This window comes from Chiloscyllium plagiosum, unplaced genomic scaffold (genome assembly GCF_037043375.1).
Source record: "Chiloscyllium plagiosum isolate Xiang-an unplaced genomic scaffold, Cpla_swu_hap1 HiC_scaffold_43, whole genome shotgun sequence".
Classification (NCBI taxonomy): domain Eukaryota; kingdom Metazoa; phylum Chordata; class Chondrichthyes; order Orectolobiformes; family Hemiscylliidae; genus Chiloscyllium; species Chiloscyllium plagiosum.
In genome coordinates, this window is record NW_028270181.1 from 13,048,990 (window position 1) to 13,056,357 (window position 7,368).

The 7,368-nt window shown below is 44.8% G+C and overlaps 1 long non-coding RNA gene across 1 annotated transcript in view; it reads right to left on the reverse strand.

Moving 5' to 3' along the window:
• LOC148137436 (uncharacterized) overlaps window positions 1–7,002 on the reverse strand; it is a 102,068-nt gene extending 95,066 nt beyond the window's left edge. Inside the window, exon 1 of the long non-coding RNA XR_015754299.1 lies at window positions 6,221–7,002. This is a non-coding gene — a long non-coding RNA (uncharacterized LOC148137436). The remainder of the gene's footprint in view (window positions 1–6,220) is intronic.
• Window positions 7,003–7,368: the final 366 nt, after the last annotated feature.

A 7,368-nucleotide genomic window follows, 5' to 3' on the forward strand; every position in this document is an offset into this window, starting at 1 on the left:
GGTTTCCAGCATCTGCAGTCATTGTTTTTACCTCCTCAAACCAGACCACTGTGTATGAATCCCCCAACCCACTAGCACACCCTCTCCATGAGGGTTGAACCCTGCTCTTGTATATTCCTAAAAGAGGAAGATGTAAAGCATGTCTCTCACCCAGACTGCTGTCTTTTCTCCATTATGTTCACAGTTTGAGATAACGCCTAGGCGATTCCAATCAGTTTGTAATTAATTCTCTCCCTGTTAACTCCATGTAATGACAGCTAAATAGAGCTTCTTTTGCATTTAGAATGGTGAAGACTCTTGCCTCTCATGTTGGTAAAATTGCTTCAATGGTTGGCACGGTGTTAAGAGATCGCATCAGAGTTCTATTTAGACTCAATGCAAACCCTCAATGTTCCAGGTTTTTCCACTGCTTCTAATCCCAGATTAGGATGTAGGCGCTGTCATTTTCAATTTTCCTCCCAACTTTTCCAGCGCTTCTATCTTGTTTATCATGCTGGCCTCCAGGGTAGTTGGAACGTTCGTCAGCAGGTACTGAATTAGTCTTGTACTCTCATTGCTTTGAGATGGTGTTCTCCTGGCCAACATCCTAACCCTGTGAAGACGTCTTAATACCTATCTAGGATTTAGTCAGAAGTCACAAGACACCAGGTTATAACCCGACAGGTTTATTTGGAATCACAAGCTTTCTGAGCGCTGCCCCTTCATCAGGGGAAGTCTCGAATTCAGACCCTGGAATCTAATTCTAAAGACAATCAGGAACAAATTAAAGAAACTGATTTGAGGAAACCAGGAGCGATTGAATGAAATCTGAGGTGATAGTTCCTGCAAACGTAGCCTTCTCAGTGTTCATTATGTTGGGAAAACATGATTTTCACAATGCTTTCTGTGCCATTCTGAAGTAAATAACTACACATTGTGCCTGGTGATAGTTCCAGGATTACAAACACTCTAAGATTGGAGACAACAGATCTGTCTGAAGAAAATAGAAACCTGGTTAGGATGGAATAGTTTTATTGAAATTGCTGATCGGTATCTCAGTTTAGAATCTCCACTTTCTGGTTTTTAAAAAAAAACATTACACAGGGCTTTAGGAAAACCAAGTTCCTTCTTTTCAGATTAAAGGAATTGTGCGTAACAATAAAATGGCTAGTCACGCAATATAATCTCACTACTTGTCAATTACGACATTAATCTAGGTTGGATTAGATTATATTAGATTACTTACAGTGTGGAAACAGGCCCTTCGGCCCAACAAGTCCACACCGCCCCGCCGAAGCGCAACCCACCCATAACCCTACATTTACCCCTTACCTAACACTACGGGCAATTTAGCATGGCCAATTCACCTGACCTGCACATCTTTGGATGGTGGGAGGAAACCGGAGCACCCGGAGGAAACCCACGCAGACACGGGGAGAACGTGCAAACTCCACACAGTTAGTCGCCTGAGGCGGGAATTGAACCCGGGTCTCTGGCGCTGAGAGGCAGCAGTGCTAACTACTGTGCCACCATGCTGCCCATTAGATTCCCTACAGTGTGGAAACAGGCCCTTCTGCCCAACAAGTCCACACCGGCCCTCCGAAGAGTATCCTACCCAGACCCATTTCCCTCTGACTATTGCACCTAGCACTATGGGCAATTTAGCGTGGACAATTCATCTGGCCCGCACATCTTTGCATTGTGGGAAAAATAATCCAGAGCAAACTCAGGATGAATGTGCAAATTGCACACAGACAGTCACCTGAGGCTGGGATTGAACCCAGGCCCCTGATACGATAAGGCAGCAATGCTAACCACTCAACCACCATGCTACCCCAATATTGGGCAGCAATGTTTTCAGAGCTGAAAATGTGTTGCTGGAAAAGCGCAGCAGGTCAGGCAGCATCCAAGGAGCAGGAGAATCGACGTTTCGGGCATGAGCCGTTCTTCAGAAACATTCCTGAAGAAGGGCTTATGCTCAAAAGGGCGATTCTCCTGTTCCTTGGATGCTGCCTGACCTGCTGCGCTTTTCCAGCAACACATTTTCAGCTCCGATCTCCAGCATCTGCAGACCTCACTTTCTCCCAGCAATGTTTTCAATCAAGCTGCCAGAATGTGCCCAGTTCTGTGGGCTGGGATTACGTCTCGCCCAAATGTAAGGCAATCTGAAAGTTGAATTTGCATGGAATATAATTTGTCCTGAAGGTTTCTTGACCTTGTGTAGGCCACCGCTCGGATCAGGCTGGAGAAAATGGATGCAATGAAATGGAGACTCTAAGCCTCTCAGCTCTTTATTTGAGTCCTTTTCTCTCCGAATCTCTCTCCTCATGCTCTTAGTTCACTGTCTGCTTCATGCTCAATAAAAGCTGTGACTTGGCACGGATGTAATTTGAAACCAGCAATTCACAACATCTCCATTAATTTTATAAAAGCTAGACTCAATGCCAATGCAGATGGCTTCTTACTGAGCTGGTAGCTGAGACAGTGAGAGAGATCCAATGCTTGTAGCTGGTGAAAAACTCCAGCAAATATTCCTTTATACACTGATGATGCAGTTAACACGTGCAAGAGGCTAGATTAGAGAGCACGACCGTGAGAAATGAGAGTTTGTGGGCTCAACAATGCCTTTCCCGTACGGTCCATCCCATCAGTCTACAGTTGATCATCAGTGAAGTGATGGACGGTGTCAACCTTTAAAAGGCTGGGTACATGAATTGGAAAGGTTTACAGGGATATGGGCCAAATGCTGGCAGATAGGACGAGATCTGTTTAGGATATCTAGTTGTAGCAGGCGAGTTAGAGTGAAGGGTCCATTTCCGTGCTATATAACTCTATGACTTTGTCTATCTGGCACCGAGTCTGTGATAGAAAGGGAAACATTTGTAATTATTTGGTATTAGTATCACTGTCATCTCAATGACAACTATTTCGATTGCCCCTGTGTGCTGGCAACGCTATACAGGTCGTTCTGGTATAAGGCGCATTTAGTTAATGTGAATTCACTATAACGGGATTGACAAATTGGGGACACTGTTTCTAAAGCATGAACTTTTAAAGCATGTGTTGGGGTGGCGATTTCGGCCCTATTAGTTTAAATGGTTCACGGTTTTCTTATAACACGGGCTTGCATGAGAATGTAGTAGGTACGATATAGGTAAAGTTACCATTGTCTCAGAGGACCACTCACTAGAGAGAGATGACTGCTGGTGGGTTTAACCAGAGGGTCATCACACCACAGGTAAGGGCTGAGGTTGAGAAGGTGGGACCTTTGAAGTAACCTCAGACAGTGTAGGAAGTGAACCCGCGCTGTCGGCGTCAGCCTGCAGCAAAGCAACCATCCAACCAACCAACTGGGCCTTGACTTAAACACAGCCCCGGTGATCCGAGAGCATCACAAGGTCCCGGCAGTGACCAGCACTTGCATCTCTCCTGCCGATCGACTGTGTGAGCCAGCACGGTGATCGCTAGTTGAAGAGTGGACTGTTATATGGGAAAAGTAGACATGAGCCAGAGCAGACTGTCTGCTGCAAGCAACAAACAACAAAAAGGGAAACTTCAGTCCGATATTATCAATCAGGATTACTTGTTTCATTTGTGTCATCAGTGCAATTTAGCAGCTGTCACTGTGGTGATTGTTCAGCATCTCAATTCAGTTCCGAAGGTCCTTACAGCCAATGAAATTCTTTTGAAGTGTATTATTATTACAATTGATACAGAACAAACAACAGTGTAGCATAGGAACAGGCCCTTCGGCCCACTAAGCTGTCATATGACCCCTTTCTAAACTAAAAACCTGTTATCTCTATGTGGTCCCTATCTTTCTATTCCATGTCAGTTCATGTATCTGCCAAAATATCGCTGACACGGTGTTGTCGTATCTACCTCCACACCTCTTATCGCACTGCATTCCAGGCACTTATCACCCTCTGTGTAAAAAAACTAGCCTCTCATATTTCCTATAAACTTTCCTCCTTTTACCTATTAATTCCCTCGTAATTGACATTTTTATCCTGGGAAAAGCCTTTGCTTATACATTCTATTTTTTGCTTCTCGTAATTTTGCAAACTTGTATCAGGTCACCCCTCATTCGTCGATGTTCAAGTGAAAACAAACCAAGTTTGTCCAACCTCTCCTCATAACTAATACCCTCCAAACCACACAAAATCCTGGTAACCGGTTTCTGTACCCTTGCCAAAGCCTCCACATCCTCTGGTAATATGGCGACCAGAATTGAAGACAATGTTGCAAATGTGGCTTAACTGAAGTTCTGTTCAGCTGCAACATGACTAGCCAATCTCTATACTCAATACCCCTGATTGACGAAGGCAAACATGCCTTTGCCTTCGTGATCACCTTATCTACTTGAGTTGCCACTGTCAGGAAACTGAGGATGTGTACGTCTAGATCCCTCTGTATGTTAATGCTTCTAAGGGTTCTGCCATTTACTGTATATTTCTCTTCTACACTGGACCTTCCCAAATGCATCATCTTGCATTTGTTTGGAGTAAATTCCATCTACATTTCCTCCTTCCAGTCTCCAGCCGATATATATCCTGCTGTATCCTCTGGCAATCCTCCGCACTATCTGCAGCTCCCCCAACCTTTATGTCATCCAGAAACTTACTCATCAGACCATCTAGACCCTCCTCTAACTCATTTATAAATATTACAAACAACAAGATTCCCAGCACTTATGGAATGCCACAGGTCACAGATCTCCAATCTGAAAAACACCCTTCCATCGCCGCTCTGTCTTCTCTGACCAAGTCAGTTCTGCAACCATCTTACCAGCTCAGCATGGATCCCATGTGACTTCACCTTCTGTATCAGCTGGCCATGAGGGATCTTGTCAAAGATCCGTGCTGAGGTTCATGTAGGCAACATCCACTGCCTTGCCCTCACCAACCATCTTTGACATTTCCTCTATAAACTCAGTGAAGTTTGGGAGACAATACCTCCCCTGCACAAGGCCATGCCACCTATTGCTAATAGGTCCATATTTTTCCAGATGTGGGTAAGTCCTGCCCCTAAGCATTTTCCCCAATAATTTCCCTATAACGTAAGGCTCACTGGCCTGTAATTTCCCAGAGTATTCCTGTTGTCCTTCTGAACCAAGGAACAGCATTGACTATAGTCCAGTCCTCTGGGATCTCTCCTGTGACCAAAGAGGATATAAAGATGAGCCAACCATTTGTCTTTTTATAGATATGGGATCTTACAGTGCACAAATTGGCACAATTACAATTGCACAATACTGATGATGCTTCTCAATTAGTCATTGGGCGTAAAATCATTTTGGGATGTCCAGAGGTGCTATAACAATGCATGTGGTTTCTTTATGATGGAGCCTTGGGACTCCCTCCCAGATGTCCCCTCATCTATTTAGAACTAATGGCACCTGTCACGATTGTGATCTTTTAATACACTCTTTCTTTTGTCCTTCCTTATTTTCTTCTTATTTTCTTTCTTTCTTTCTTTCAATCTATCTATTTCCATTGAAGTTAAACCTTGCTTTCTGTCGACGTGAGATGAGGGCAGCACTATGATGCCTCACATAGTTAAACAGCCGCTAAAGACTCACTGCCGGAATACAGGAATGAAGAATGTGCCTTTGGCAAGACACGAAGGGGCGACCAACACTCAGTAACGGGGCGGCACGGTGGCTCAGTGGTTAGCACTGCTGCCTCACAGCGCCAGGGGCCCGGGTTCAATCCCAGCCTCAGGCGACTGTCTGTGCGGAGTTTGCACATTCTCCCCGTGTCTGCGTGGGTTTGCTCCCACAGTCCAAAGGTGTGCAGGTCAGGTGACTTGGCTAAATTACCCATAGTGTTCAGGGATGTGTAGGTTAGGGGTAAATGTAGAGTAATATGGTAGGGAAATGGGTCTGGGTAGGCTACTCTGCGGAGGATGTCGGTGTGGACTTGTTGGGCCAAGGGGCATGTTTCTATACCGTAGGGATTCTATGAACAGTCCTCAGCCTGGCACTACCCGCTTACAAGTGGGTTACTGCTGCCATCAATGTAATAGATGTGGAGCTCCAATTCTAACAGTCTGTGACTCAGGTCTTCAGTGTTAAGCCAGAATGGCCAGTCACACTATTCCATTTGTGACATAATTTGGGAATCACACCAACCAGGAACGAGAACCAGCATGATGTGGTGTCAGAATTTTCCTTTGCTTATTGTTGCATACGTTACTAATCTCAGCAAACTGTAACTCGGAATGCAATAGAAAGCTGTACCTTCAGCTCAGTGTTCACTTAGCATTCATAAAGAGGACCTCTCCAGTTCACCTTGGTCCATGTTTCAGCCTCTTGCATCTGGGTCAGCTCCAGTCCGGATATTAAAACACAGCATGCACACCTACAGCTCAGGGTAGGACTGAGGGACTGCTACACTCTCAGGAGTGCCCTCTTTCAGGTGAGACACTAAACTGAGGACCTGTCCAATGGACATTATCCAAACTTGGCATTGTCTGAGCAGCGGAGGAGTTTCCCTCACTACTATTTAAAGAACGAAAGCTTTGCAACATTTCAGAGGGTTAACAAGCAACTTTCGAAGTGTATTCACTGTCATCGTCAATACAGATGAGCCGAGTATTTATCTAGTTGCAGTGCACAAAATTGATGGCAGGATACTTCAAAAAGGCTTCATTAGCTGCACAACACTATAGGATGTCCGGAGGTGCTATACGAATGCACGTTCTTCCTTTGTTGTGAAGCCCTGTGACTCCCTCTTAGGTGTCCCTTCTTCTACTTATAAAGAATGGCAGGAGGCATTACATCAGCAATCCAATCACACTGTCACTCTGCAGTGACTGATTAGGCTGCACAGCATGCAGAGGAACTGAGAGAGAAAAGAAATCCTCTGAAAGATTTCTGCTGGTTAAAGGCTCGGCAATTAAACTTAGTGAATTAAATAGGGACATTTCCAAACACTGGTCAACAGGATCTGGTCCCTCAAGTCAATGCCGCCCTGTTCATGCTAAGCGAATGTTGACATCCAGGAAGATTTGCCAAGACGTTGCCAAACACAAGAGCATCCATTTTGCTGCAGAAGACTTGTTTATTGCACATTCCAGTGGGGATTCCACACTGGGGAGGATCTCTCCTGTTACACTGCAGGCTTTGTGACCACTCAAGTCATTTGCACATCAAAAATGCCTTTTGACTGTGGCCTTTCCCATCTGGGAGAAATGTTTGTTTTGAATCCTCATTTCCTTTTTTTGGCAATAACATGAATTTCACAATGTTTCAACATACTTGCAGTCATATCTTGACATCACTGAACTGAGAAAATACTGAAATCAAGGGATCAGGTCCACCTTCTCCTTCCACCATCGGCTTTGTTCAACAAAATGCAAGATGACGGTATGTAACCACATTAGGCA